This window comes from Bison bison, unplaced genomic scaffold (assembly GCF_000754665.1).
Source record: "Bison bison bison isolate TAMUID 2011002044 unplaced genomic scaffold, Bison_UMD1.0 scf7180017864382, whole genome shotgun sequence".
NCBI lineage: Eukaryota > Metazoa > Chordata > Mammalia > Artiodactyla > Bovidae > Bison > Bison bison.
Window position 1 is genome coordinate 4,300,111 of NW_011494954.1, and position 10,824 is coordinate 4,310,934.

At 42.1% G+C, this 10,824-nt stretch overlaps 1 protein-coding gene across 2 annotated transcripts in view; it reads right to left on the reverse strand.

Moving 5' to 3' along the window:
* GIPC2 (GIPC PDZ domain containing family, member 2) overlaps positions 1-10,824 on the reverse strand; it is a 104,419-nt gene that overhangs the window by 93,001 nt on the left and 594 nt on the right. Inside the window, exon 1 of one of the 2 annotated variants that reach the window (XM_010857576.1) lies at positions 10,486-10,814. The exons of the other annotated variant lie outside the window; for it this stretch is intronic. The gene's annotated coding sequence lies outside the window, so the exon portion shown is untranslated. Of the gene's footprint in view, positions 1-10,485; positions 10,815-10,824 lie in introns of those variants that run through there. 2 annotated transcript variants of the gene reach the window in all.

The window sequence follows — 10,824 nt, forward strand, 5'->3', positions numbered from 1 at the left end:
CCCCCCCCCCCCCCCCCCACCAAAAAAAAAAGTGGATACCCTTTCCACTAAGTGCATATATTATTTTTTCAATTAAATTCACAATTGGTTTTAAATAACATTTACTATGTAGCTCCACTGTGGACTTCTGCTTCAGAGAGTTATTTCTGCTTGGAGATTTAGTGAATGAATAAAACAAAACCACAGAAACCATTTTCCTTTGGTGGCCTTTGGTCAAACATAGATATGCTCATTAACTGCTGCTGCTGCCGCCAAGTCGCTTCAGTCATGTCCGACTCTGTGCAACCCATAGACGGCAGCCCACCAGGCTCCCCCATCCTTGGGATTCTCCAGGCAAGAACACTGGAGTGGGTTGCCATTTCCTTCTCCAATGCATGAAAGTGAAAAGTGAAAGTAAAGTCGCTCAGTCGTGTCCAACTCTTAGCAACCCCATGGACTGCAGCCCACCAGGCTCCTCTATCCATGGGATTCTCCAGGCAAGAGTACTGGAGTGGTATGCCACTGCCTTCTCTGGCTCATTAACTAAGAGCCAACAAATGGAAGGGAAGGTAGGTTATAATTAATAACACTGAAGAGGAGGTCAAGAGATGAGACAGGCTGGATTAGGAATATATCTTATGTATTGATTATAGCCGGAGAAGGTAATGGCGCCCCACTCCAGTACTCTTGCCTGGAAAATCCCATGGATGGAGGAGCCTGGTAGGCTGCAGTTCATGGGATTGCTAAGAGTCGGACATGACTGAGAAACTTCGCTTTCACTTTTCACTTTCATGCATTGGAGAAGGAAATGGCAACCCACTCCAGTGTTCTTGCCTGGAGAATCCCAGGGACGGGGAGCCTGGTGGCTGCCGTCTATGGGGTCACACAGAGTCGGACACGACTGAAGTGACTTAGCATAGCATAGCATAGCATTGATTATAGCTCTCATGTTTATATCTAAAAAGTTTTGAGGTAACTACAAAAGAACTTGTGTGATACCACAATCCCAAATGTCTAAGAAACATATTTGATGTCACAAAAGCAGAAAATGTCTTAGCTCCTAAAATTTTATTTCAATTCATATTACTGTACCTTACTGAATCAGATACATGGCATTCTATTTCCCAAGATTTTTACTGAGTTTAAAACACTTCATCTTGGTTACCAAAGAGGGAAGATAGAAGGAGAGAGAGGGATAAATTAGGAGTTTGGGTTTAACATACACACACTACTATATATAAAATAATCAATAAGAACCTATGTATAACATAGGGACTTCTATTCAATACTTTGTGATAACCTATATGGGAAAATAATCTGAAAAAGAAAAGATATATATACACATATAACTAAATTGGGCTTTGCAGGTGGCACAGCGGTAAAGAATCCACCTGCCAATGCAGAAGATGCAAGAGATGCAGGTTTGATTCCTGGATCAGGAAGATCCCCTGAAGTAGGAAATGGCAACCCACTCCAGTATTCTAGCCTGGAAAATGCCATGAACAGGGGAGCCTGGTAGGCCATAGTCCATAGGGTTGCAAAGAGTCACACACAACTGAGCACGCATGCACACACTCCTCTATAAAAACCTTGCCTCTGACTCCTGTTGGCACAGAACTCCCCTTCTGGTTTTTGCTGCTGCCCAAATCAATTTTTGTTCAAATATACTCAATTTTAATAAGGCTCGGTTTATCTTTTAACAGAGTAAATGGGGAAAGAATCACAGTATTTTTCCAGGTAAAGGGAAGAATAGACAAAAATCAGAGAACTAAGAATAGTCTCACGTTCTGTACAAGCCATGGAAGATATCTTCAACACCCCTAAATCAAGAAGTCTCGGGCTACATATTCTCCCCAGTGTCCTCTCCAACAGGACTCCTTATCTGCTGTTCATCTGCCTTTGTACTACAGGACCTACACTGGACCAGAGACGAGCACTGATCCACAGGCCACCTTTGCCCCACCTGTCCTGTACCCTGACTCACCAACAGAAACTCATTCTCAAGCAGTTCAAGTTTGAGACAGAGTGGGACACAAATACAGAGGCCAAAACTCAAAGACACAAAGAGGAGGCAATAAGGGCCTTAAAGGAGCAAAATCAAAGGAGAGGACAGTCAAGAACAGAGTAAGAGGGACTTCCCTGCTGGCGCAATGGATAAGAATCTGCCTGCCAATGTGGGAGACATGTGTTTGATCCCTGGTCCAGGAAGATTCCAAATGCCACAGAGCAACTAAGCTTGTGCACCACAACTACTGAGGCCCCTCACCTCAACTATGAAGCTGGAGTGCTACAACTACTGAAGCCCATGCACCTAGATCCTGTGCTCAGCAACAAGAGAAGCCCTGCGATGAGAAGTCCTCACACCACAGCAGAGGGTAGCCCACACACGCCACAACTAGAGAAAGCCTGTGCAAAGCGACAAAGACCCAGCACAGCCAAGACAGATAAAAAGTAGACCAATCAATAAATAAAATTTAACACTAAAAGAGTAAGAAGTAGGGAGAGAGTGGCAGAGAGGGAAGGTAAAGGACTTGCTCTTGGTTTCCCAGAGTCTAAAGTTACTGCTTTCACTCAGACAAGCATGAGTGATATCCCAGCAGTCTACAGAACTGGACTGTCCAGCTACAGAGGTGATTCTGGGCTTCCTCACCTCCCTGTATGTCCTAACAAATACATACACATTGTCCAAGGTAACCTGAGTGTGTCCATCTCTTACCACATGCATTCAGGATGTCTGGAGGGGTGGGTGCAGGGGAGGGATGGCAAAGGGGCCACCATCTGTCTGTGAGGTAGCAGAGGCTTGGGGAGGGGTTCAGACTTGATTCTACTGTTGTTTACACACCTACTTCAGAGGATCTCCAGAACACAGAGCAACAATCTTAAATCCATTTCTTATCCTCCTCATAGCAACGAGGTCTATAGGACAGTCTGGTGAGAGTAACTTCCCACTTCTCAAAACGAGTTACAGCTCTTGTCGGGGGGCAGGGGGCGGGAGTTGTTTCTTTGATTTTGCTTGCATTCTTCATATAAAACCAAGGCTGATGCTCAATAGGCATAGTGAGCACACATAATGATTGTAGTATATTTAGAACTTCTCAGATAGTACTGCACAGTTCCAGAAAATACCATCCTATTTGACTTAAACAAAACTTTATGAAGAAAACACAGCAAATGAATAGTCAGTTGTGTTTCAACTTGATAAAACACCAGCCAGGGATCACTCCTCTGCTGAAAAACAGTTGAGTTATTCTTATTGCCTACAGAATAAAACCTATACACCTTTAAGGACGTTTGTAATCTCACTACTGTCTACATCTTCAGCTTCATCTCCTACTGGATTCATCATCTATTTTTTAAAATTTTTATTGGGGTGTAGTTGATTTACAATGGCACCCCACTCCAGTACTCTTGCCTGGAAAATCCCATGGATGGAGGAGCCTGGTAGGCTGCAGTCCATGGGGTCGTGAAGAATCAGACATGACTGAGCGACTTCACTTTCACTTTTCACTTTCATGCATTGGAGAAGGAAATGGCAACCCGCTCCAGTGTTCTTGCCTGGAGAATCCTAGGGACAGGGGAGCCTGGTGGGCTGCCGTCTCTGGGGTCAGAGTCGGACACAACTGAAGCGACTTAGCAGCAGTTGATTTACAATGTTGGGTTAGTTTCAGCTGTACAGCAAAATGAATCTGTTTGACATATACATATATCTTCCATCATCTACTTTTATTTATTAAACTTTAATGGAGCATCTAAACCATCTAGCAACTCTGAAAATGAGATTTTAAGGAAAAATATCCTCCCAGCCCTCAGTAAGAGATAGGGAAGTAACTAAATGTGCTAATGCTATGTTAAAATATGCAGTTGTGGGTATTAAACATGGCTAGGTTGACAGATTCACAAAGAAGGCTTCTTCGAGGAGGTGACAGTTGAGACTCGAGAGGTGAGTAGGAGCTATCAGAACAAAAAAGTGAGAACATCAAGAGAAAAGGCACAGAGGACTTAAACAGTTAAACATTCTGGATTTAAAAGGTGGTTAGGACATGAGACTTAAGCACACACGAGGCAGGACTCTAGACAGGCAGGCCAGACTAGAAAACATTTGGCTGGTGGGGGTTATTTGTAAGCGCCATGGTCTGAATGCTTATCTTCCCGCCCCTAAAATTCAAATGTTGAAATCCTAGTGTCAATGGGTGGGGTTTTTGGGTGTTGCTCAAATTTTGAGGGTGGAGCTCTCATAAATGTGATTAGTGCCTGATCACAGAGGCTCCAGAGAGATCCTTAGCCCTTTTCACCAAGTGAAGACACAGAAAGAAGGTGCTAGTGATGAACTAGGAAACTGAGCCTTCAGGGGTAACCATGCCAGCACCTTGATTCCCAGCCTGCAGAATTGTGAGTAATAAGTTTTTGTTTTTTAATAAGCTACCCAGTTGGTATTACTTTTTTATAGCAGCCTGAAAGGAATAAGACAGTAACTGGGAGCCCTGTAGTTTTTTGAGACTGGTATAATCAGAGCATCAATATTAAAATAGAGGATGGGTGTGGGACAGTTCCTGGCAGTCCAATGGTTAAGACCCCCACTTCCAGTGCAAGGGCAAGGGTTCAGTCCCTGTTCAGGGAACTAAGATCCTACATACTGTGTGGCATGACCAAAAAAACTTTTAAAAGAAAAAAAATAAAGGATGGGTGGAATCAGGGAAATCATATTCAGGGTGCCCCTTTAGAATCTGTGTTGTAATAGACCACTGTCAATGCCTTCCAGTCAAAAGCGACCAGGAATTCTCATTTCTAGTTTACTGTCCCTTGCAACAAAGGAGACAGCACACCATGGAGAACTGTGGGGAGAGTCTGAGTAGGAGGGTATTAGAAAAGATTTGGGCTTGTGTCAGGTGATGTTAGGGAAGCTTGGACTTGCTGTCAGGAAGTGGGGCCAAATCTATGACTCAATATCCTAGTAAACTTATTAAAAGGTGGGAAAAAATGTCAAAAGTAAAGCTGTGGTTGGTAAAAGGAGCTTCAGTCAATTATATTAGTCAAGGCAAGAGGGTGTCTGATTATTTTTGTGGTATGGACAATGTTTGCATTTTTGTCTCTGTTCAGACATGATTACAGAGTAGTCTTATTTCTGTCTGACCCATCACAGTCACAGAATGGTCCCTTCTGATGCTGATGTTCTATGAAATTATCATGTCCAACATGAAACCATCATGACCTGCCTGTGAGCGTCAGGTCAGCTCCCAGATGTCAGGAACTGACTTTCTCTTTCTCACACTTCTGCTCAGTGTTGTTGGGCTTGCTTCATAATCCTCGGATCTCAATGATAAAGTGCACACCAAACTCCCAATTCCTTCATTTACCTGGTTTTTACTCTTTTTCCTAGGAGAGCAGCATACAAGTGAATGAGCCCCATTTTGTTCTATCTTCCTAGATTTCTCATATGGGAACCAGAAAGACACTGTTCAACTTGCCAGTTATCTGCCATTGCTGGGAAATGATCAAGTTTGCATCACTGTTCACAGTCTCCAGAAAGTGCCACGATGACAGAATACTGACTTCCACAGGGGCTCAGGGCTGGCGTCAGCAAGTTGAGAAAAGCAAGCAGTTTCAGTTTCTGGAAGGTTTCACGAGACAGCACCCCATACACTTAACTTACTTAGGAAGCATTCTACTTACAGAGATTCCAGCTTTGCAATTTCTGGAATTTGTGGACACGTAAACATTGGATCCAAGTCATTTTTACTTAGCTTCTCAGTCTTCATACTTCACCCTCTTACTACTCCCCAGTGAAGATATGAGTGATGCTCCTCATGCCTAACCCCCTCAAAGACTAGTTTCTTTCCTCACACTATAGTATTAAAAAAAAAAGAAATTAACACATACATAAGATACCAGTATTGTAATCAGTACTAAAGCTTTATGCTAAAGATTCAGGATTTTAAATACCATATTTTCATGAAGAATCTTTTACTCAACATATTTTGAACTCCAACTATGTTTCAGGTACAATTCTAGGCCCTTGTGGGCTGCATCAGAAAACAAAATAGACAAAATTCTTTGTGGAACTTATACTCTAGTATATGGGAGAGGAAAAAGACAAGTTAAATATATACAGGATGTTAGTATCAATGGAGGAAATTAAGTGCTGAAGGGAACAGGAGGTGCTATAACTTAGGAGTTTTGTTCCCTCTTTTTTTAGGGGTACTGTAATTTTAAATGGAGTGATCGGTACCAGTCTCAGTGAGAAGGCGATGTTAGAGCCGACTTAAGGAAGAGCATTCTGAGAATTCTCTGGTGGTCCACTGGTTAGGACTCTGAGCTTTCACTGCTGAGGGTGCAGGTTTGATCCTTGGTCAAGGAACTAGGATCCCTCAAACTGGGTTGTATCTGGCCAAAAAAAAAAAGAAGAAGAGCATTCTGCTAAGGAGGGATAGCTTCTGGGAAAGATGCAAAAGCCCTAAGGCTCTAGAGTTCAAGGACTAGCCAGGAGGCCATACTGGGTGGAGCATAAAGAACACTGATGACTGAGTGGCCCCAGGGCCTGTAACCATCAATGGATGTTGACTTTTGCTCTAAGTAAGATGAGGAGCTATCAGTCTTGAACAGAGAAATGAGACATGAAATGTTATCTCACTGGAGATGGCAACTTTTGAGTTTTGTTATAAAGGAGAAATGGGGTAATAGTGTGGAGGGATGGGAGCAGGTGACAAGAAAAAGTTTGTTTCATTTTTTTAAGACAAATAGCATGATTGCATGTTGAATATACAGCTTGAAATTAAAAATCACACTTTTTGCCTTTTCTGCTTCCCAAGTACCTTGTATTTGACTGCTTTAAGTATTGAGAGACAAGGGGCCGTATTTGCTTGACCCATTCAATCAACAAATTATTTAGTAGTTACATCACATACAAACTATATATAGTTTGTATATATATATACTATATATAGTATGTTATATATATATATATATATATAACTAAATCAAAGTTAATCATTTCAGAAATCTTTAGAGGTTTCAGTTTCTGGATATGTAAAGTATCTAACAAAATTTATTTCTTAATAGCTTTCAAATTCACTCTTTTCCTGCAATCTTTCCACATAATAGAGAATTAAGAAAACACATCAAGACACAAATGCTTGTCAAACAATTACAGTGGTTCAGATAATCAAAATGCCCTTCAACAAGTTTTATGACCACAGCTCAAGAGTGTAGTGACCAACTCAAATGAATCCTGAATATTTTAAAAGATGGTGTTAAACTTTTTGTAAGAGTGTCCCCATATTTATGAGTTAACTGTTCTTTTAGATGAGATTTTTTTCCCCTTTACTGAATTGCTCGTTTAGCTGTTTAGAAAAATGATATCAGCTGTAAGAGATTTTTTTGCATAATTGGCCATCTGTTTCAAGGTAATGATTACAGACTGCACCCTGCAAGCAACCCATAGCTTTCGTTAGCTTCCTCCTTCAGGAACCAGGAAATAGGTGAAATCCATAATTATCAGATTCACAACAGCCTCTTTCTGAGGCAGTAAGTATTTTTGTGGTTGAGTCTGAGGCTTTTCTTGAAAAGATCATTTGTTTAAAAAAGAAGTTTTGCTGGTTTGTATTTGGAATTCAAATGAAGTTACTGAGAATCCCATGGCTGCTACGTAGTGAACTTGGAACCAGGAAACATTTCGAATCCCAGCTCCACCCCACGCCAGTCCCGTGACTCTAGGCAAGCTGCTTGGCTTCTCAGAGCCTCACTTAGCTCAATGGCAAAATGAAAAGAATCTTGCCTCAGTGCAATGGCAAGGATGGGATGACCACCATGTAGACTTACATGCCTGGCACAGCCAGGGGCACATTATAGACTGCCAGTAAATCCACGTGGATCTGCTACATCTGCCATCAGGTCAGGCCAAAGCCTTCCCTTTCTTCCTTAGCAAAGAAAGTACAGCTCTTCAGACAGTGCCATTTGTATCCTTAGAGCCACCTCTCTAGAGAAAAGGCAGGACTTCAGAGATAATCATATAAAAGGGAGAAATTTTTTGTTTGGGGGGTTTCCTCCCCACTGACATCTCAAGTTTATACCACTATTCCTCTTGCTGGGAGGATGGGATGATAAATGGATCTCACTGGTGTGCATTTTATTTTAATAAATTACTTGTTTCAAAAGTAACTATTGAGGACTTTCCTGATGGTCCAGTGGTTAACAATTCACCTGCCAATGCAGGAGACATGAATTCCATCACTGTTCCAGAAAGATCCCACATGCCATGGGGCAACTAAACTCATGTGCTGCAATTATTGAGCCCATGCACTGCAACTACTGAAGCCCACAGCTTGAGCCCATGCCCTGCAACAAGAGAAGCCGCCACGATGAGAAGCCCATGCACCACAGCTAGAGAGTAGCCCCCGCTCACCACAACTAGATAAAGTCATATGCAGCAATGAAGACCCAGCACAGCCAAAAATTAACTATTTTAAAAAGTAACTATCGAAATACTTTGATATATACTATGATGATGCATATATACTTTATCCTGAATATACTTAACTCTTTTTAATCCAAATGGAAAACCTGCGTATAAACGTTGTTTATATACATAAATACTAACACATGGGGCTTCCCTGGTAGCTCAGATGCAAGGCAGGAGACCTGGTTTCAATCCCTGGGTCAGGAAGGTCCTCTGGAGAAGGAAATGGCAACCCACTCCAGTATTCTTGCCTGGGACATCCCATGGACAGAGGAGCCTAGCAAGCTATAGCCCATGGGGTCACAAAGAGTCGGACACGACTTAATGACAAGACAACAACAACATACTAAGATATATGCCTAGGGTTACAAAAATTTATGAACTTTGATAAAACACATCATAATACCCACTGTTTGTCTTGAAATTCTAATGCAAGTCAGCGCATTGGAAACCAAAAATGCTGAACATGGTTGTCAAGCTATTACTGAGACACCCTGGAAAACGTGGGAAGCAATATAGCAATATAACCTCATGGAATTTGGAGCCAGGAAAAACCCTGATTTTAGAGACTTCCCTGGAGGTCCAGTGGTTGATTTCACGCTTCTGCTGCAGGAGGCATGGGTTCAATCCCTGATCAGGAAACTAAGATCCTACATGCCTTGAAGGGCAGCCAAAAAAACAACCTCACAAACACATGTAATTTGAAACACAAATGAAACACAAATTTTGAAAATTTTCTAAACCTCAAAGCATTAATTTTCTATCTATGAAGCAGAGCTAATAATAATACTTCTCAGGTATTAAGTGGATTGAGTAAAGTCATGCATCTTGAGCTCAAAATAATAACACATTATGATGACAAAGACTTAATGCAAAGTAAATAAATCTGGAGTCCCTAGTTACAGCAGAGAAGTTTAAAGTTCTCAATTAAGAATGCTAACAGGCTCACTTAGCGTAGAACCCGGAAGATCCAAGTGTAAATAATGGCCCAGCCTTTTTGTTACTAGTTATGTGACCGTGGCCAAAGGCCAGTCACATTTTACCTCAGCCCCCTCATTTAATTTTTAAGTATTAATGACATTATTAATAGTTACTATATATAAAGCACTGACCATATGCCAATGCAATCTGATGTTTATCTATGTGCTCCAGTCTTCACAATAACCCTTCAAGCTAGAGGCTCTTACCTCTATTTTACAAATGGCTGAAATTGAGAGAAATTAAATTTGTTCAAAGCCACCCAGCTAGTAACTGGTAGAACCTGGATCCACAGCCTGGTTTATCAGTCTCCAAATCCTGTACTTAACTACCCAAATGACCTAACTCTCCTAGGGAAAATCAAAGAACATTACTCCTGCAAGAGTACTTTGTGAACTGAAACATCACAGAATGGGCTTGTGATTTGCCTACCCCTCAGTGCCTGGGAAACCTGAAAGGCTAGCTTCAATCTCTTTCATCTCATCTTGGAATTTTGTCTTTACCTCAATTTCACTTGAGCCGATCTGATAAACAACATTAAAGGACAGACAGCCAAAGACAGTTCTATGTACTCCCAAGAGTTCAGGGCAACAAAGTGTTAGTCGGTCAGTTTGTGTCTGACTCTTTGCGACCCCATGGACCGTAGCCCGTCAGGCTCCTCTGTCCATGGAATTCTCCAGGCAAGAATACTGGAGTGAGTAGCCATTCCCTTCTCCTGGGGATCTTTGCCACCCAGGGATGAACCCAGATCTCCTGCATTGCAGGTAGATTTTTTACCCCCTAAGCTACCAGGGAGGCCTTCAAGGCCTCAAGACCTTGTGCTTCTCCTTGAAATGTGGACAAAATACTTTCTTGGACTAACTCCTCACACCTGCATTTGCAGTTAGCTTGTTAAGTATAAAAAGTCACATAAATGTCTCCTGAAACTAGCTATAACAAACTCCAGTTGCTGGCACACATGCCATCAATCTAATTAAGGCAAATTTCAGTCCCCTTTCAAGGATACGGTGTCAAATGTAGAGCTAGCCCCTCTGAAATTTCTGTCAACTAGTCCCCTGCAGTTCAGTATAACTTACTTAGTTATCCACCCTTGGAATAATAATCTTCTTGGAAACACCAAAGTGTTGGTGCTGGACATGACATATGAGGGACAAAGTGGGGCTCAGTTTGGCATCACCTAGCCCCTCAATCCTGGAGATTCTCAGCGTGGCCATCTCACTCCGGCAGAGGAAACAGGAGGGCAAGGTCCAGATAAAGTGAAGGGTGTTAATTTACCAACCAGATCTCGACGCTGGAAAGCCGCTAAAGCTGCTGAATCTGGGGCTACTAGAGTCTATTCATTTGCATGAGGAAGAAAGGTCGTCCCGCGTTTCCCAGAAGCCAGATTGAGCCTGGAGAACGTGACTCTCTCCGGT